Consider the following 21,921-nt stretch of genomic DNA (forward strand, 5'->3'; position numbering starts at 1 on the left):
ACTCGATCGATGACGCCGCCACAGTGAAGAACGGGGAAGCCGTGTTTACACACGGCTCTCCCCGTTCTTCAGCTCCGGGGACCGATCGTGGGACTGCAGCGGCGATCGGGTCCACGAGTCCCGCGGTCCAGGTCACGGAGCTTCGGACCTAGTCGCGGGTGCGTGCCCGCGACCCACGGCTGGGTACTAGTACAGGACGTACCTGTACGTGGATGTGCCCAGCCGTGCCATTCTGCCGACGTATATGTGCAGGAGGCGGTCCTTAAGTGGTTAAAGAGGAACTGCAGTCCGCTCACATAATTTGTAATAAAAACATCTTTGCCATTATGAAGCTTCCCTCCAACCACTTTGCATATTATTTTATATATACAGTGGAACCTTGGATTACGAGGATAATCCGTTCCAGGAGAACGCTCGTAATCCAAAGCACTCGCATATCAAAGCGAGTTTCCCCATTGAAGTCAATGGAAACGAAAATAGTTTGTTCCGCATTGACTTCAATGGCATGCAATACTGAATGTGGCCAGAGGTGGGGGGGGGGCGCCGGAGAGCCTCGGAAAGGCCCGAGGACAGTTCGGCTGACCTCGGCAAATGTCGGAAAGACTTTGTTCACGAGCCTTTCCGAAGGTTTGCCAAGGTCAGCCGAGCTGTCCTCGGGCCTTACCGGCCGTTTCCGAACGCTGCCGTTCTGCGCCATTCGGCTCTGGTGCCCCCCCCCACCTCAGGCCAAACGCGGTACTGCACCCGCTTTGGCCTGAATCCTGCTCGCTTTGCGAGACAACACTCGCAGACCGAGATAGGATTTTAGCAAATACAGTGCTTGCAGGGCTGTATTTTGGCCTAGGCCGACAAGGCCCAGGCCTAGGGCGGCCCTTTGCGCCCCCCCGGCAGAAAAACATCCCCCCACCTGTCCTCCCGACTCTGCTTGTATTGCGAAACGCTCGTTAACCGCGTTACTCGCAATCAGAGGTTCCACTGTACTGTGATTCTGTACTTGCCAAATATGCTGCAGAAATCTCCATCCACTGAGTCTGGCTGCAGCCATTTTAAGTGTGGGCAGCTGAGGCTGCCCCCTGTTCACTTCCTGGATTTACACAGAAACACAGAGGCACACCTCCAGCTTTGCAGCAGCTCTCATTGGCCCTCTTATGACTCACCCCCCCCTCCCTTCCTGGCAAACTCTCACGAGAGTGAGACAGAGAGAGCTGTGCATGATGCATACCTCACAACATTTTGAGATGGAAATGAGGGACACCTACCAACAAATGTATGTAGGCATAGGACACACCCCCTGCCACACCCCCTTAAAGGAGAATTAACAAAAAAAAGGTTAATGAAATCCACAAGGACTTTTTTTTTACTATTACTTTATATTGGCTTTGAAAATGTACAAATGCAGGAATTCCACACCTGAGTCTTGCAAAAGGAGATCCTGTCCAAATGTCATGGGAGTGTGGGAGACAATCAGAGTGCCATACAAGCACAAGGAAGCATGCAAACTCCATGCAGGCAGTGTCGTGGTGTGGAGCTTAGATTAGGGTGACCAGACATCCCCGGTTTCAGGGGACAGTCCCCAGATTGAGGACACTGTCCCTGGACCAAGTCTGTCCCCGGTTTTGTCCCCGGATTGGATTTGAACAGGGGCTGGGGCAATTTCAAAGACATTCGGTGCAGAATAAAAACAAAAATTCTGAATTACACCCCCCCCCCCCACTCTCCTACTAGTTTGGGGGGGGGGGTGTATTTTTTCCCATTATCTGTGCCCCTTTCTGATGATCATGTGTTGGTCGAAGTGGAGGGAATATTTCTTCAGCTCCGCTCGCATGTTCTTCTGCCTTGGCTCAAGTCAAGGCCAGCCGCCCATCCAGTAGTAGCCGGGGCCCGGAGAGTGAGACTTGACAGGCTTTGAGGCGGCGGCGACAGGCAGAGAGTTGCTAATTGCCGCCATTACTAGTAAAACAAAAAAATATGTCCCCGGATTTCATTTAAAAAATCTGGTCACCTTAGCTTAGATTGTCAGTTCTTGGGGCAAGGAGTGATGTGAATGAATGTAAGTGTAAATGGTCGGTGCGATATAAATAACATTATGCCTGTATACAAATATCTTGATGGGCGGGTATCAGTCTGGGGAAGTTGGCGTTCCTGGGCAGGCTGTATTTGTATAGGTAACGCCCACATGCAGGGCCGGGACAAGGGGTGGGCAGGAGGGCCGGCTCCCCTGGGCACTGTGGTATTATGTTGGGTGGAATGGGGGGCGGGGGGCACCACAAGGAGATTGGAGGGGAGGTGATTTGTGTTGGGTGGGGGAATCTGGGGGGGGGGGGCAGCAGGGGATAAGAATTGTCCAAGAAGGGCAGATTTGGGGAGGTGTGCTAGGAATGCTAATTTGGGGGGGGGATTTGTGTTGGGAGGAAATGGATTTGTGCTAAGAGGGGGGATTAGGGGTGTTTGTGCTATAAAAGTAATATGCTAGAGGGTATTTTTTTTGGGGGGGGGGGGTGCTAATAGGAGTGATTGGACGGTATTTGTGCTAGGAAGGGAAAATTTGTGGGGGGAAATTTCTGCTAGGATAGAGGAATTTCTGCTGGGGGCATATGGGGAGAGAGGATTTCAGCTGGGTAGTTCGGGGCGAGCATGCAGATTAGAGATCAGTTTTTTTTGGGGGGGGGGGGGGTTTGCTGACACATAATGTTTATACATAATGGGGGCAGGGCCGTCTTTAATATTGATTTGAACCCTGGGCAAACATTTTCCACTTGTCAACTATTTTTAGGTAGTGTGGGCTCAAAGGGGCAGCTGCTTTGGACCCCACAACAATGACTGGGCCCGGGGCAGCAGTCCCTTTTGCCCTGCCTTAAAGAAGGCCCTGAATTGGGGGGGGGGGTAGCAATTTGGCATGTTTGCCCCGTGCTCTAGATGACCTTGTCCCAGAACTGCCTACATGGGCTAAGGAGCTTCCATGATTGGCAGAAATGAAATCATGGGGTGGGTCAGGAACAGTGATGCTCGATGTCCTCCAGCCAATAAATGAGACTCTCTCTGACTTGCTGCAGCTTCTAATGCACATTGGGGTCTGCACTAGGGGTGTGTCTGTAATGAGGGGGGTACAGAGTTTGTACTGTACTGTACTGTACGGAGTTTGTACTGTGGGAGGGGGGTCTGTAGTTAGTGGAGGGGGGTCTGTACTGCAGGAGGGGGGTCTGTACTGCAGGAGGGGGGTCTGTAGTTAGTAAAGGGGGTCTGTACTGCGGGAGGGGGGTCTGTGGTTAGTGGAGGGGGTCTGTACTGCAGGAGGGGGGTCTGTAGTTAGTGAAGGGGGTCTGTACTGCGGGAGGGGGGTCTGTAGTTAGTGAAGGGGGTCTGTACTGCGGGAGGGGGGTCTGTAGTTAGTGAAGGGGGTCTGTACTGCGGGAGGGGGTCTGTAGTTAGTGGAGGGGGTCTGTACTGTGGGAGGGGGGCTTTAGTTAGTGGAGGGGGGGGTCTGTAATGCTGGGGGGTCTGCACTAGGGGTGTGTCTGTACTGAGGGCAGAGTTTGTACTGCGGGAGGGGGTCTGTAGTTAGTGGAGGGGGGTCTGTACTGCAGGAGGCGGGTCTGTAGTTAGTAAAGGGGGTCTGTACTGCAGGAGGCGGGTCTGTAGTTAGTAAAGGGGGTCTGTACTGCGGGAGGGGGGTCTGTAGTTAGTGGAGGGGGGTCTGTACTGCGGGAGGGGAGTCTGTAGTTAGTGGAGGAGGGTCTGTAATGCGGGAGGGGGTCTGTAGTTAGTAAAGGGGGTCTGTACTGCGGGAGGGGGGCTGTAGTTAGTGGAGGGGGTCTGTACTGCGGGAGGGGGGTCTGTAGTTAGTGGAGGGGGGTCTGTACTGTGGGAGGGAGGTCTGTACTGTGGGAGGGGAGTCGGTAGTTAGTGAAGGGGGGTCTGTACTGTGGGAGGGGGTCTGTAGTTAGTGAAGGGGGTCTGTACTGCGGGAGGGGGGTCTGTAGTTAGTGAAGGGGGTCTGTACTGCGGGAGGGGGGGTATGTAGTTAGTGAAGGGGGTCTGTACTGCAGGGGGGGGGTCTGTAGTTAGTGAAGGGGGTCTGTACTGCGGGAGGGGGGTCTGTACTGAGGCGGGACTATAGTTGGTGGGGGTGACGCCACTGAAGCTCACAGTGTGCGGTGAAATCAGAGGAAGCCATTTCAGTCCAGGAGAGTATCCGCTACAACTGTACAAGACTGAAGGGAAGGCCGGAGTTCCCCTTTAACATGAGGAAGTGGAATCTCCATTGTGACCCCCCCCCCCCCCCAAGGCTGGCTGATCCGCCGTAGACGGTGGCGGGTTGACGTGTGACATGATATATACGCCGGGAGAATTGCGCCCAGATGGATGCAGCAGACACGGCAGCTTCTGCGAGCCGTTAATTGATGCCCCCCCCCTCCCCCCCATCCGTACACGGGAACGCGCGGGTTCTGTTCCTCCAGTTGGTGCGGCGGCGTTCTTGTCTGACCTTGCCCGCCTGCGCGCTGCGTTCTGTTGTGCGAAGGGCGAGCCGCGCCGAGGACATTTCCATCGCCGATCGGATTTTTATTAATACAGCTGCAGATAAAACTGCCATCGGAATGAGCGCAGGAAGTGAAGCAGATGGGGTCTGGTGGGCGGCTGGGGAGCCATCAGGATTGCGGAATGGAATGGAAATGTTGGTAGAACTTTCAGGTACCCTTGTATGGGGCGCTCCGACTTTTACCTTCCTGGAAGTGTGGCTTAGACTTAAAGGAGAACCCTGCTGGAGCTAAACCTAGAGAGCCGGGGGGTCCCCAAACTACGAGATGGGTACCGGACATTGTACAATATAGGGGTGTATGCAGAGTGGGGGTGCCTGGTCCACTGACACCAATGATGGGACACTATTCCTCCCACTGACATCAATGATGGGACACTATTCCTCCCACTGACATCAATGATGGGACACTATTCCTCCCACTGACACCAATGATGGGACACTATTCCTCCCACTGACACCAATGATGGGGCACTATTCCTCCCACTGACACCAATGATTGGGACACTATTCCTCCCACTGACACCAATGATTGGGACACTATTCCTCCCACTGACACCAATGATGGGGCACTATTCCTCCCACTGACATCAATGATGGGACACTATTCCTCCCACTGACACCAATGATGGGGCACAAACCCCTGTTTTTAACGCAGACTGTTGGACGGGTTAATTCAGTTGGTAATTGGACCGGTAATTTGTCTTTCATGCGTTTGCCCTTCCATGTGGTCCTTGCTGTGAAGGCCAGTTATAGGTGGGGGCAGGGGCCATCTCTTTGTTAATGATAGGTCAGTACCAGTGGCGGCTGGTGCTCAACATTTTTTTTGGGGGGGCGCAAACAAACTGAAAAAACCCCCCCCCCCATCAATTGCCGCCACTGTGCCCATCAAACGCAGCCACTGTGCCCATCAATTGCTGACACTGTGCCCATCAATTGCTGACACTGTGCCCATCAATTGCCACCAGTGTGCCCATCAATTGCTGCCAGTGTGCTTATCAATTGCCGCCACTGTGCCCATCAAACACGGCCACTGTGCCCATCAAACACGGCCACTGTGCCCATCAATTGCTGACACTGTGCCCATCAATTGCCACCAGTGTGCCCATCAATTGCTGCCAGTGTGCTTATCAATTGCCGCCACTGTGCCCATTAAACACGGCCACTGTGCCCATCAAACACGGCCACTGTGCCCATCAAACACGGCCACTGTGCCCATCAATTGCTGACACTGTGCCCATCAATTGCCACCAGTGTGCCCATCAATTGCTGCCAGTGTCCTTATCAATTGCCGCTACTGTGCCCCATTAATTACTGCCAAGTGTGCCCCATCAACTGCAGCCAGTGTGCATCCCCCGGCACTTACCTTGTCTCATTGGGGCAGCGGGTCACGGCGGCGATGTCCTCCACACTCCTCTTCACCCGTCCTCTCTTTCCATCCTCTGCTAGGATTGGACACCTGATAGGCGGCATCCAATCACAGCGCCTGTCGCTTCAGCCAATCAGGTGACAGGTAACAGACCCGAGCACCTGATTGGCTGAGAGGCGGTTCATTGTTAGGAAAGCGAATATTAATTTGCTTTTCTAACACAACGCTGATTGAACAGCGAGCGCCCAGCGTGGTGCCCGCTGTTCACCTTTTTGGACGCCTATGGCTCTAATCAGGTGCTTCCAAAATATATACCCCACCGATGTAATTCAGGTGCCTGGCGCCCGACAAGGGGGCCGGGCACCTGAATAGGGGGCGGCAATGGTGACAATAGATAGATTCATGTAATGCATGAATCTATTGGTGATAGAGAGGTGACAGGAGAGCGGGGGCGGCGTTTCTGCGCCCTTTATGGACGCACCACCACTGGATACCAATGATGGGACACTTTTCCTCCCACTGACACCAATGATGGGGCACTATTCCTCCCACTGACACCAATGATGGGGCACTATTCCTCCCACTGATACCAATGATGGGACACTATTCCTCCCACTGACACCCATGATGGGACACTATTCCCCCCACTGACACCAATGATGGGGCACTATTCCTCCCACTGACACCAATGATGGGGCACTATTCCTCCCACTGATACCAATGATGGGACACTATTCCTCCCACTGACACCAATGATGGGACACTATTCCTCCCACTGACACCAATGATGGGGTTGTGGAATCCCTGCCTCCAGTAATCCCTGGATATGAAGCAGCATGGAAGGTGACAGTTGGCACTGCCCATATGGCCCCATACATTAGTCAGCCCCACGTTGTGGGTTGCAGAGCCCCCCCCCCCGTAGACTCTTTGGCTGCAGACACACGATGACCCCGCTGTCAGCTCTTTGATTTTTGCGGTATTGCGGAATACATAAAGCCGGATCCCGCTGCCTCCCCGCCCGGCTGTCGCAGTCCACGCCGCGCACAGTTATTGGTCACTCTCTGCGCAGTGATGGATGGATCGCCCCGCGCACACATTTTATTCTCCTTCTCCTCGGATTCATTTCACTTTCATACGACAAACGTGCGGCTCGGGCTGCCAGTCCGCGGCTACAGGAGAGGGGGAGGGGAGGGGAGAAGAATGATGATAGAGTCACCTGATTGTCTGATCTGCAGAAATCACACAATCCAGGAATTCATTATTCATGGAATATTCTCTGCAGACTGGAGGGATCGGCACACAGCGTCCCGGGGAGTCCGGAGGGCTGCGATTAATTGTTTCCTCCACCAGAAATCATTTATATCAACGGTCGCAGAATAAGCATAACAGGTAATTGTGCGGGAAGGAATGACACCAATAATGGGGCACCATTCCTCCCACAGACACCAATGATGGGGCACCATTCCTCCCACTGACACCAATGATGGGTCCCTATTCCTCCCACTGACACCAATGATGGGACACTATTCCTCCCACTGGCACCAATGATGGGGCACTATTACTTCCACTGACACCAATGATGGGGACACCATTCCTCCCACTGACACCAATGATGGGACACTATTCCTCCCACCGACACCAATGATGGGACACTATTCCTCCCACCGACACAAATGATGGGGCACTATTCCTCCCACTGACACCAATGATGGGGCACTATTCCTCCCACTGACACCAATGATGGGGCACTATTCCTCCCACTGTCACCAATGATGGGACACCATTCCTCCCACTGACACCAATAATGGGGCACCGTTCCTCCCACTTACACCAATGAGGAGACACTATTCCTCCCACTGACACCAATGAATAGACACCATTCCTCCGACTGATACCAACAATGGGGCAATATTCCTGCCAATGACACCAATGATGGGGCATGGTTTTCTCCCACTGATGCTAGGGCACTTTCTACTCCCACTAGTCACAGTCTCCCCCGCCCCCCCCCCCCCCCACCCCCCCCCCCCCCCCCCCCCCCCCAAAGCCTGTAGGACAGAAAACTGTCCCTTTACTTAGAAAGATTGGAGACCCCCTGCACTAGATGATGCCGGATGTCTTCCAGCCAGGACATGCGGCGTACATGCAGACCACCCACATGTGATGCCGAGCCTCCAGAATTGAAATCCACTGAGTTAAAGAGGCAGACCAAGGACAGTAAAGCTGGGGAGGAAAGAGCAAGATGATGCTGGGTGTCCTCTTGCCAGGAAATGAGGGCGGGGCTCTACCTGACTTGCTGCAGCTTCTAATGCACATGGTGAGAAGCTCACAGTGTGCGGTGAAATCAGAGGGAGCCGTTTCAGTCCAGGAGAGGAGCCGGTACAACCAGGGCTGTCTTAATGAGAGGGCACACCTGGGCACTGCCCAGGGGCCCCAGCTGCACGGGGGGCCCCTGTTTTTCCCCCAAAGCAGCTGGTCCTTGAGCCCATGCTGCCCCGAAATTGGGGGCCCTCCATGATGGCACTGAGAGTGATAGATACACAGGGGAGGCAGTCTGCCTCCTACCCACTTGATGTCTGTTTACCTGCACTGTCATCATTGTAGGGGCCCCAGAGCGTTCCTTTGCCCAGGGGCCCATGATGCCATTGAGACGGCCCTGGGTACAACCGTGCGAGACTGAAGTTAAGACCGAAGCTCCTCTTTAAAGTCCCACCAATAAAACCATCACCTGACCACATGACCTCAGAAAACATTCGCACATCACGCGGGCGTCGCAGACGTTGGCGCCCCATTTATGCCCGCCGCCCTCGGAACTCCTCAGTTTATCGCCTTCTCCTGATAGGACGGCCATTCGATCCTCGACAGCCTGTCCTGCGCCCGGCCATCTGCAGCCAGCGTGATCGCGGCGTTTACGATCGGAATAAAATATATATCGCTTCTCTCAGACGCGGTGTTTGTTATTTGGCTGGGTGGCCAGATGGCCCGGGTGACGCCCTGCGCTCGTGTTTATCTGGTCCGTCCGCCAGCTTTGGAACTTTCCCAGAGTTTTTACTGCTTTCCGTATAAAAAGAAAAAAAAGTATCAAAGAGTGCAAATGTTATTGTAACTAATTAGTAGCGTTGTGTTTATATCATTTGTGTCTTTTATGTGCCGAAAGTTTAACCCCCGAGCCGACCAAGTCAACCGAGCCGAACCGAGCCGACCGAGCCGAACCGAGCCGACCAAGCCGAACCGAGCCGAACCGAGCCGGACCGAGCCGACCGAGCCACGGGCAAACGGTGTCCTCGCGGGAAGTGGAATACCGGGCAGCAATATTCCGACATCCTGGGATTGGGACTTTTACTTTCAATGCGTTTTATTTTGTGTAAAGGATACAATTAATTATCGTTTTTTCATTTAGCGATTCTCCAACCCCCCAAAAAAAAGTGGTCAGAGTGGCGAATTCGCTGCCACTCATAGGCGTGCGCACAGGGTGTGCCAGGTGTGCCTGTGCACACCCTAATCCCCTTGTATGCTGCAGATGCCCCCTTGTTCAGACCCATGATATTTCACCAAAGCCCCCTAATGGGGCTCCTAAAAAAAACATTTTTTTTTCATAAATAATAATAAAAAATATATAATTTAAAAAATAAAAATGTAATTGTAAAAAAAAAATTAAATAAAAATAAAAACACAGGGCCAGATTCATAGAGATCCGCGGCGGCGTAACGTATCGTCTTTACGTTACACCACCGCAAGTTTTCAGCGCAAGTGCCTGATTCACAAAGCACTTGCGTGTAAACTTACGGCGGTGTAACGTAAAGCCGTCCGGCGCAAGCACGCCTAATTCAAATGGGGCGTGTACCATTTAAATTAGGCGCGTTCCCGCGCCGAACGTTCTGCGCATGCTCCGTTAGGAAATTTCCCACCGTGCTTTGCGCGAAATTACGGCGCCCCGACGTGTTTTTTGAGCGGCGACGTGCGTAACGTACTTTCGTATTCCCAGACGTCTTACGCAAAAAAAAAAAAAAAATTGAAATTCGAAGTGGGAACGACAGCCATACTTTAACATGGGCTGTCTATTGTTACACCACCTCAATAGCAGCCGTAACTTTGCGACGCGAAAAGACGACTAGCGACGACGCAACGAACGCGCGTACCTTCGTGGATCGCCGTAAAAGCTAATTTGCATACCCGACGCTGGAAAACGACGCAAACTCCACCCAGCGGCGGCCGAAGTATTGCATCCTAAGATCCGAAGGCGTACGAAGGCGTACACCTGTCGGATCTTAGCCAAATGCCGTCGTATCTTGTTTGTGAATTACAAATTAAGATACGACGCGGCAAATTTGAAAGTACGCCGGAGTATCAGCAGATACTCCGGCGTATTTCCTCTATGAATCTGGCCCACAGTCCACTGCCACCAAACTCTGCCCTACTGACATAATGGGGCTCCTAAAAAAAAAATATATATATATATATATATAAAAAAAGTAAAAAATTATAAATAATAAAAAAATTGTAAAAAATAAATGAATGTAAAAAATAATAAAAAATAAAATAGTAAAAATAAAAATACAGTCCACTGCCACCAAACTCTGCCCTACTGACATAATGGGGCTCCTAAAAAAAAAATGCAAAAATAAATATTAAAAAAATTAAATTATAAATAATAAAAAAAAATTAAAAATAAATAAATGTAAAAAATAATAAAAAATAAAACAGTAAAAATAAAAACTACTGACACTGTCTACTGACAACAAACTCTGCCCTGCTGACATAATGTGGCTCCTAATTTTTTTTTTTTACAGACGTTAAATATGCGCGACGTTAAATATGCGTGTCCACATGCGATCGCGCGGCGGGGGAGGTGGGGGCGCACGGAGACACAGGATGGCCGTGCCGGCCGGTAATGTAGGCCACGGCTTTGCGGCCTTCTGCAGGCCTATGCTTCCTTCCCCAGGCGCCAGGTCGCTAATTCTAGTCGCAATCGCGACCTGGCGCCTGGATTTTGTCGAGCCCTGTTATGAATACATACAAGATAGAATAGAATTATGTACAGAACTTACACATTTTCCTTTACAGGTGCCATTAAGAATAATAGCACCCAAGCGTTGTGCGTTTTGTCACGATCTGGAGTCGCGGCTAGAATCGCGGCAATCCTGCCCACAATTTCAAATAATAAATAAATAAATTAACTACCCTAAATACACCCCACCCCCAAAACTCACACCCCTTAAATAAAAGGCAAGGAAATAAAAAGAAGAGGCGTAGATCGTTGTTTTTTTTTGTTTTGTTTTTTATCAGATTTTGCCAAATCGGCTCAATGAGTAAAATTGATCATTTCGGCTTCGGCAAAATTTCTACAGCGGCGGAATCAGTATTTTCATGCCGAAATCAATTTCTCCAAAATCATTCAAATCCACTCCAGATCTAAATCACAAGAAGAGACATCCTCGGAATTTAATTTTTATATAAGACCCCCTTGGGTGTTTCGGCAAAGTAGGCGGCCATTCGTGCCGGTGCCTCAAGGCAAGAACAATTGAAGGCGATCGCGTGTTCGCTTTAACGCGACTGCGGTATTTTCCTGGGCAGGCTCCGGATTTCTTTCACTTGTTGCTCGGAGTTGCAAAGTATGTTATCAATAAAGATGAAGATGATCACGCATACGTCCCTTCATTCCCCGGAGCCAATTAAAGTCAGTATAAACGAGTATTATGATTGGAATCGCGCTACGCCAGGCAGGGGGTTCGCGGAGACAGATTGCCGGCGCTAATGACGGATTCCAGCAATCTCCTGTGAGCACTACGCACGCACACTGTTATAGTGATATTAATTGAGTGGTAGAGGTATAAAAACACAAGTGGATTCTTTGCATTCTGCCGCAGATGTCGCCGCGACTCGTCGCTACAGTCTGCTGGGCGATGGCGGCCATTGCCGCTGTATTTCAGGTCGTAGAATTTCCAAATTGACCCAGTCAGTAAGAACCTGAGACCCCATTCTGTAGAATAACATTATCTCTGAAGGGCTGTAATTCAATGGTATGTAATAAAGGGCCCCAAATGTTCTAAACAAAGGGGCAGCCTACTGTCCTTGAGGCCCCATACACACGAGAGGATCCATCCGCTGAAAAATCTCAGCGGATAGATCCCCTGGTGTGTACGTTCCAGCGGATATTTATCCGCGGATATTTCCGATTTCCAGCAGATTAAAATTTGTAGACATGCTAACAAATCTATCTGCTGGAATCGGCTCCAGCGGATCGATCCGGTGGTCTGTACAGATTCACCGGATCGATCCGTCCAAACCCATCCCTCGCATGCGTCGTAATGATTCGACGCATGCGTGGATATCCTTATATGACAGCGTCGCGCACGTCGCCGCGTCATCATCGCGGCGACGGCGCGACACGTCACCGCGATGGGAATTCGGCGCGGATTTTGATCCGATGGTGTGTACACTCCATCGGATCAAAATCCTCAGAGGATTTATCTGCGGATACGTATCCGTGGATCAATCCTATCGTGTGTATCAGGCCTTAGACTTTAGGGGGGCCGGATTGTGGCCACTGGGAGTAAAAAAACAATGCCCCATTGTTGGAGTCAGTAGGAGGAATTGTGTGCTATCATTGGTGCCATTGGGGAGAAATTGTGTCTCATTGGGCCCTATTGTTGGTGCCATTGGGAGGAATTGTGTGCTCTCATTGGTGTCATTGGGGGGAATGGTGTCTCATTGGTGTTATTGGGCCCTATTGTTGGTGCCATTGGGAGGAATTGTGTCCCATCATTGGTGTCATTGGGAGGATTTGATTTGGGCCCTAATGTTGGTGCCATTGGGAGGAATTGTGTCTCATTGGGCCCTAAAATATATTTAAAAAAACATGTTTTCCTCAGTTTAGGCCGATTTTTGGTTAAAAAAAAAATCGCAATAAGCGTTTATCGATTGGTTTGCGCAAAATTTATAGCATTTACAAAATAGGGGATAGTTTTATTGCATTTTTATTATTTTTTTAATACTAATGGCGGCGATTTTTTTTTGTGACTGTGACATTATGGCGGACACTTCGGACAATTTTGACACATTTTTGGGACCATTGTCATTTTCACAGCAAAAAATGCATTAAAAATACATTGTTTACTGTGAAAATGACAATTGCAGTTTGGGAGTTAACCACAAGGGGGCGCTGAAGTGGTTAAGTGTGATCTCATCTGTGTTTCTAACTGTAGGGGGGTGTGGCTGTAGGTGTGACATCATTGATTGTGTTTCCCTATAAAAGGGAACACACGATCAATGACGGCGCCACAGTGAGCTGTATGTAAACACAGCTTCCCCGTTCTTCAGCTCCGGGGACCGATCGCGGGACTCCAGCGGCGATTGGGTCCGCGAGTCACGGAGCTTCGGACCGGGTCGCATGCACGCGTGACCCCACGGCTGGGCTTAAAGTGCCACGTACAGGTACGTGGATGTGCCCAGCCGTGCCATTCTGCCGAAGTATATCGGCGTGAAGGGGTCCTTAAGTGGTTAACTAACAATTTGGACAAGCAGCTCTTTAACAAGAGACATTAATTTCTGATATTTTGGAACACCTTATTTGCTTGACCCCCAACCCATACGTTGAAATGCCTTGCTGTAGACCAGGGGTCCTCAAACTTTTCAAACAAAGGTCCACTTTATTGTCCATCAGACTTTAGGAGGGCCGGATTGTGGCCAGCAGGGGCAGAAAATGTCACGGGGCCGGCATCAGTGAGAACAAATATGACCTCAGGGTTGGTGGTCAATAAATGGAGGAGGAGTATTCCCCCCTATTAGTAGGAGGAATAGTATCCCATCATTGGTATTCGTGGAAGATATAGGGCCAGATTCTCATACATTAACGTTGCTCCTGGGCAGCGTAATGTATGTGCTGTACGCTACACCGCCGCAGGTTTACAGGTTTACATCCTGATTCTCAGAACACTTATCTGTAAACTTGCGGCGGTGTATCGTTAATTCGCTCGGCGCAAGTCCGCCCAATTCAAATGGGGCGGGCACCATTTAAATTAGGCGCGCACCCGCGCCGAGCGGACTGCGCATGCTCCGTCGGGTGCATTGCGCTAAATGACGTCGCCCCGACGTCATTTGCTTAGACGTTTACGTAAATGGCGTCCAGCGCCATTCACGGACGTCTTACGCAAACAACGTATTTTTTTTAGACTTCGACGCGGGAACGACGGCCATAGTTAACATTGGTTGCCCCTGCTAATAGCAGGGGCAACCTTACGCGTCGCGTGCGCTACGGAAACGACGTAAATTCTCAGCGTCCGACGCGCGTAGGTTCGGGAATCTCGCGTACTTGCCTCATTTGCATAGACGACGGGGAAAACGACGATGCGACACCTAGCGGCGGGAAAAAAAATTACTTTTAAGATCTGACAGCGTAACAGCCTTACGCATGTCAGATCTAATGGGTATCTATGCTCAACTGATTCTAAGAATCAGTCGCATAGATACCCGGGGCCAGATGAGGAGTTACGACGGCGCTAATGGTGTTGCGCCGTCGTAACGCCTTTGAGAATCTGGCCCATAGTGTCCCATTGTTGGTGTCAGTGGGAGAAATAGTGCCTCATATCAGCGGAAGGAATTGTGTCCCAAGGGCTGGATTACGGCTAGCAAAGGGCCGCATCTGGCCCTCGGGCCGCAGTTTGGAGACCCCTACTGTAGACTATATGGAGCCTAACTATTTCTACAGACAACACAACAAGACATTCCAATGATGGAGAACAACAGTAATTTACTTTAATAACATACGTCTGCCAAAGGTTTTCTAGCAAGAGAACCTGTTATTATACAAAGAACCTAACATTAGCATATAAGCACTAATGGTGTCGTTAATCATTAGCTCATTAGCACAGCCTACAATGGATATTTTTTTCTTTATCAACTGTTAGGCTTCATTTCCATGGACGTTTTTGGACGTTTTTACAGCCACTTTTCTGAGCTTTTTTTTTGCAGCTTAAAAACGGCTCTCCATGTTAGTCTATGGCCTCATGCCCACCCTGACGTTTTTGAGCTGTAGATGGCTGAGACATTTTTAAAGCTGCAAAAAAAAAAAAAACAGGACCAGCCTTAGAGCTGTAAAAACGCCAGATGTTAAAAAACGCTCAAAAACGCTAAAAAAATGTGCAAAACCGCTAAAAACCGCTACCGCTGCGTTTTTGAGCTCCAGCTCAAAATAAATAAATAAAAAAAAATATGGACAGGCGTTTTTAAGCTGTAAAAAAGGCTAAAATAAAGTGGCTGTAAAAACATCCATGGAAATTAAGTCTTATTGTTAGGCTTCATTTCCATGGACGTTTTTACAGACACTTTTTTTAGCCTTTTTTACAGCTTAAAAACGCCTGTCCATGTTTTTTTTTTTTTTTTTTTAAATTGGAGCTGGAGCTGAAAAACGCTGCAGTAGCGGTTTTTAGCGTTGTTGCGCGTTTTTGAGCGTTTTTTTAACGTCTGATGTTTTTACAGCTCTAAGGCTGGAGCTTCAGAACGCACTGGTCCTGTTTTTTTTTTGCAGCTTAACCGGTTAACGACCGCCGCATGTATATGTACGTCCACAGAATGGCACGTACAGGCATATAGGCATGTACGTCCCCGCCTTTCCGCGGGTCCCCCCCACTACATGCGGCGGTCGGAAACCTGCGGGGAGCGATCCAGGACGAGGGCGCGGCTATTCGTTTCTAGCCACTCCGTCGCGATCGCTCCCCGGAGCTGAAGAACGGGGAGAGCCGTATGTAAACACGGCTTCCCCGTGCTTCACTGTGGCGGCTGCATCGATCGAGTGATCCCTTTTATGACGATGACGTCAGACCTACAGCCACACTCCCCTACAGTTGTAAACACACACTAGGTGAACCCTAACTCCTACAGCGCCCCCTGTGGTTAACTCCCAAACTGCAACTGTCATTTTCACAATAAACAATGCAATTTAAATGCATTTTTTGCTGTGAAAATGACAATGGTCCCAAAAATGTGTCAAAATTGTACGAAGTGTCCGCCATAATGTCGCAGTCACGAAAAAAATCGCTGATCGCCGCCATTAGTAGTAAAAAAAATAAAAATAATAAAACTATCCCCTATTTTGTAAACGCTATACATTTTGCGCAAACCAATCGATAAACGCTTATTGCGATTTTCTTTTACCAAAAATATGTAGAAGAATACGTATCGGCCTAAACTGAGGAAAAACATATTTTTATATATATTTTTGGGGGATATTTATTATAGCAAAAAGTACAAAATATTGCATTTTTTTCAAAATTGTCGCTCTATTTTTGTTTATAGCACAAAAAATAAAAACCGCAGAGGTGATCAAATACCACCAAAAGAAAGCTCTATTTGTGGGGAAAAAAGGACGTCAATTTTGTTTGGGAGCCACGTAGCATGACCACGCAATTGTCAGTTAAAGCGACGCAGTGCCGAATCGCAAAACCTGGCCTGGGCATTTAGCTGCCTAAAGGTCTGGGGCTTAAGTGGTTAAAAACGGCTCAGCCATCTACAGCTCAAAAACGTCATGGTGGGCATGAGGCCATAGACTAACACGGAGAGCTGTTTTTAAGCTGCAAAAAAAAGCTCAGAAAAGTGGCTGTAAAAACGTCCATGGAAATGAAGCCTTACTGTTAGAATTCATTTCCCGCTGAAGATCAGAATTTCCCGATTGCTCGGCCCGGCAGATGCGTTTTTAAGATTGCAGCGAATCAGACAGCAAATCAATTGGCTGGACACTTTTTAGAGAATTCACTTGGAAATTTGTGGCATTTCTACATTTTGAGACATTGTTGCGACATTTTACCCTGAAAATCATTAAGGATGTGACTTTGCCAATTATCCTTCCACGGCTGCACAGAGCGCTCGTGGGAACAAATCCTCCAACTCCTTCAGGCGGATGATGCGGAGGGCTCTTCCATCCAGGGGATTGGAGGAACCTGCCTAGCAACAAGCATCTTATGCTCTCCCCTGGCAACCGCGGCGACATCTCCCACCCCATAATACCCAAACGTATAATCTGAGGCACTGCGATCTTCCTCTACAATCTTTTTAATCTTTAGTGCTGCTACTATTTTTTTGGGCGGATTGAAATTTTAATTGGTTTCAATAGGGATCAGGCGACCAAATGGTCATGTGAGCAGCACTGGAGGGAGCCCAAGCGGCATGTTCCCTATGGTAACAATTCTATAGTCTTTTCAGCTACCAAAGCCTACAATAGGGATTGTGTTGTTGTTGTTTTTTTAATTCATTTTTAAAAAATTTAACCACGTCATTACCGGCCACTTTCACCCCCTTCCCACCGGCCATCGTACTGACCATCGGACATGTCCGACGCACATGGTTCCAGCGGACATGTTTCTTAGCATGCTAAGAAACATTGGTCCGCTGGAAACCTGTCCGCTAGGCCGGGAATCCGGTCCGGTCGGCCCTACACACGACCGAACATGTCCGCAGACATGTTCGGTCGTGTGTACGAGGCCTAACTGATTCTAAGAATCAAGCGCATAGATACAACGGCGCAACTCAGAGATACACCGTCGTATCTCGTTTGTGAATCTGGGCCTAAATGTCTGCAGTTTTGACGGGAGCTGCGCCTTTAAGGAGCAAAACCTCTTTACCGTTTATCTTGATCAAAATGGCTGATATTTATTTGTGAAATGCCACAAAATTAAAAAAAAAAAAAAAAAATTAATGTGAAGTCTGGGAAAGAAGATTAAAAAATATAACATGCAAATGTCAGGCAAGAAATGGGAAGCAGTGGAGCGACACGAGTACACGAGAATTTCAATGCCAAAGCGCAGAGCCGGGTACGGCGCGGCGGAGGGAGAGAGACTTTGATTAAACATGGAGGAAAAAAAAAAAAGTAAAAAAAAAAAATAGCAACTACTACACAATGTAAAATAAACACCGCAGAAGGCGGGGAGCGGCCGGCGCGGGGAGGGAAATTATTATGTATTAAAGCGGATGTCGGTATTCATACATTATACATCACTTTGCTTTCAGAAAGATATAGGGGCGTGCAGTAACCCATATCAACCAATCAGTGCTCACCTACTGCTGTGCTAAAATGTAAAATTGCAGAGATTGCCTCATTTCCTGGCTGGAGGACATACGGCATCATTTGGCCCTTTCTCCCCCCACCTGACTGTCCCTGTCCCACCCCTTTCATTTATTGGATTACAGTTCTGTCAATCATGGAGGCTCAGCATCACAAGTGGGTGTTACCTATGCAAATACAGCCTGTCTAGGAACACCCTCTCCTCCAGGCTGACACCCCCACATGTGCCGTACAGACCATCTAGGTTCTATAGATATCCCACATGGGCCGTACAGATCCCCCCAGGTCCTATAGATACCCCACATGGGCCGTACAGATCCCCCCAGGTCCTATAGATACCCCACATGGGCCGTACAGATCCCCCAGGTCCTATAGATACCCCACATGTGCCGTACAGACCATCCAGGTTCTATAGATACCCCACATGGGCCGTACAGATCCCCCAGGTCTTATAAATACCCGACATGTGCCATACAGATCCCCCAGGTTCTATAGATACCCCACATGTGCCATACAGACTTTCCAGGTTCTATAGATACCCCACATGTGCCATACAGACCCCCCAGGTTCTATAGATACCTCACATGTGCCATACAGATCCCCCAGGTCCTATAGATAACCCACATGGGCCGTACAGATCCCCCAGGTCCTATAAATACCCGACATGTGCCATACAGATCCCCCAGGTCCTATAGATACCCCACATGTGCCATACAGACCCCCCGGGTTCTATAGATACCCCACATGTGCCATACAGACTTTCCAGGTTCTATAGATACCCCACATGTGCCATACAGACCCCCCAGGTTCTATAGATACCCCACGGCACTATAGAGGGGAAGTTCCATTCGATTGGCAAAACCCTTTGGGCTAATTATGCAAATTTCCCTTCTCATAACCTGCTTCTGACCATGCGCATTTTTTTCCCCGTCGTTAACCACTTAACACCTGGACCAAAATGCAGCTAAAGGACTAGGCCCCTTTTTGCGATTCGGCACTGCGTCGCTTTAACTGACAATTGCGCGGTCGTGCGACGTGGCTCCCAAACAAAATTGGCGTCCTATTTTCCCACAAATAGAGCTTTCTTTTGGTGGTATTTGATCACCTCTGTGGTTTTTATTTTTTGCGCTATAAACAAAAATAGAGCGACAATTTTGAAAAAAATGCAATATTTTTTACTTTTTTCTATAATAAATATCCCCAAAAATATATAAAATAAAATATGTTTTCCTCAGTTTAGGCCGATACGTATTCTTCTACCTATTTTTGGTAAAAAAAATCGCAATAAGCATTTATCGATTGGTTTGCACAATATTTATAGCGTTTACAAAATAGGGGATAGTTTTACTGCATTTTTACTGCTAATGGCGGCGATCAGCGTTTTTTTTTTCGTGACTGCGACATTACGGCGGACACTTCGGACAATTTTGACACATTTTTGGGACCATTGTCATTTTCACAGCAAAAAATGCATTAAAAACGCATTGTTTACTGTGAAAATGACAATTGCAGTTTGGGAGTTAACCACTAGGGGGCGCTGAAGGGGTTAAGTGTGACCTCATCTGTGTTTCTAACTGTAGGGGGGTGGGGCTGGACGTGTGACTTCATTGATCGCCTTTCCCTATAACAGGGAACACACGATCAATGACAGCGGCACAGTGAAGAACGGGGAAGCCGTGTTTACACACACCTCTCCCCGTTCTTCAGCTCCGGGGACCGATCGTGGGACTCCGGCGGTGATGGGGTCCGCGGCCGCAGTCACGGAGCTTTGGACTGGGTCGTGGGCGTGCGCCGCGGGTGCGCGCCTGCGACCCACGGCTGGGCACTTAAAGAGGACAAACCTGTACGTGCTTGTGCCCAGCCGTGCCATTCTGCCAACGTATATCTGCAGGAGGCGGTCCTTAAGTGGTTAAAGGAACACTAAAGTTAAAAAAAAATGTTTTGTAAAATAACAAACATGTTATACTTATCTCCACTGTGCAGCTAGTTTTGCACAGAGTGTCCCCGAACCCTGTCTTCTGGGGTCCCTCGGCGAGTGTCTTGGCTCCTCCTCGCAAGAGCTTTCCACCTTCATGGGAGCGAGCATGGTGGAAATCTTTTGCGGGCACGCTCCTGTGATACAGCGGCGGGCATAGCAGCCGACTGTATCACTCGGCCCCTGGCGCACCGCGTCATCGGCTGTGATTGACAGCAGCCAATGGCTGCGCTGCTATCAATCCGCCCAGCCTTCCAGAGCCCAATTTTTTTTTAAAAATTGCTAAAATCTGAGAGGTGTATCAGAAGCCTTTCGTCAGCTGAACATACTTGTGTTCGTATAATAAGTGGCGCCGCGGCGGTTGCTACACAAAGTCTCCGTTTTTTGTATTTGAAGAACCTACGCCTCTCCATTATAGCCAACCTATTACACCTCATCTCATCTATTTGTAAATGAATAGGAAGCTGATGCGCTTTATTTGTACAATCTCTTCTTTTTAAGCAATAATTTATTAGCGCGGCTGGTAGAAGCTAAAGAAATAAATAAAAAGGAATACATATTTGAAAAGGAATCGCGCGCTCTGATTTGCAATTCATCGCAAAAGCCCTGAGCAATATTTTCGTGGCAAATAATTACATAGCACCAAGGCAGACCGTATCCTTCTCCGACTGAAGTAGTGCCAAGACTTCCCGGCAGATAAGGGAATTACTATGTAGCACCCACTCCATTTCACACTAATCAGCCTTTGCCCACTCTCTGCAATTAGCTTCAAGTCCGAGCTATCCGCTCATCGCCGCGCTGACCGAACGCGTTTGATAAAAGTCAGATAACCTTTTTTCTTTTCTTCCCTTTCGTTTTTTTTCCCCCCGCCTGCCATACTTATCAGCCTTGGCATTTAATTAAAAGAGTAAGGTTAATAATTACTGATGGTTATCAGGCTACGAGACAGGAGCTGCAGATATTAAAATGACTGCGGACGTTCCTCGGAGTGGCGACGGGGCTCTTCGCTTCACGTTTTGGATGTAGATGAAAGCAGAGGAGATAATTTGTGGGCTTTTGTCGTTACTGTTTAAAGCTGAACTCCAGCGACAAAAAGCTTTTGTTCAAATATATTCTTCGTTAGCCAGTCGGTGAGCACCACATACCAGATATTACATTGTAGCAGTGACATCATCAGTGACATCATCACTGTTCTGTACATAGCTTGTCTAGGTAAGAAGTAGGGTTAGAAGACGTTCAGAAGGTGGTAAGAAGTAGGGTTAGAAGGTCAGAAGGAGGAAAGAAGTAGAGTTAGAAGAAGGTCAGATGGGGGTAAGAAGTAGGGTTAGAAGAAGGTCAGAAGGAGGAAAGAAGTAGGGTTAGAAGAAGGTCAGAAGTAGGTAAGAAGTAGTGTTAGAAGAAGGTCAGAAGGAGGTAAGAAGTAGTGTTAGAAGTAGGTAAGAAGTAGTGTTAGAAGAAGGTCAGAAGGAGGTAAGAAGTAGGGTTAGAAGATCAGAAGGAGGTAAGAAGTAGGGTTAGAAAAAAGTCAGAAGTAGGGTTAGAAGAAGGTAAGAAGTAGGGTTAGAAGAAGGTAAGAAGTAGGGTTAGAAGAAGGTCAGAAGTAGGGTTAGAAGATCAGAATGAGGTAAGAAGTAGGGTTAGAAGGTCAGAAGGAGGAAAGAAGTAGAGTTAGAAGAAGGTTAGAAGGAGGTAAGAAGTAGTGTTAGAAGAAGGTCAGAAGTAGGTAAGAAGTAGTGTTAGAAGAAGGTCAGAAGGAGGTAAGAAGTACGGTTAGAAGATCAGAAGGAGGTAAGAAGTAGGGTAAGAAAAAAGTCAGAAGTAGGGTTAGAAGAAGGTAAGAAGTATGGTTAGAAGAAGGTCAGAAGTAGGGTTAGAAGATCAGAATGAGGTAAGACGTAGGGTTAGAAGATCAGTAGGAGGTAAGAAGTAGGGTTTGAAGAAGGTCAGAAGTAGGGTTAGAAGAAGGTCAGAAGGAGGTAAGAAGTAGTGTT

General features: G+C 48.7%; 1 protein-coding gene across 10 annotated transcripts in view; it reads left to right on the forward strand.

The window, feature by feature from the left end:
• The window catches only part of DAB1 (DAB adaptor protein 1), an 815,805-nt gene that overhangs the window by 35,796 nt on the left and 758,088 nt on the right, over window positions 1–21,921 (forward strand). The gene's annotated exons all lie outside the window — the stretch shown is intronic.

The sequence above is a fragment of the Rana temporaria genome, chromosome 7, assembly GCF_905171775.1.
Source record: "Rana temporaria chromosome 7, aRanTem1.1, whole genome shotgun sequence".
Taxonomy (NCBI): Eukaryota; Metazoa; Chordata; class Amphibia; order Anura; family Ranidae; genus Rana; species Rana temporaria.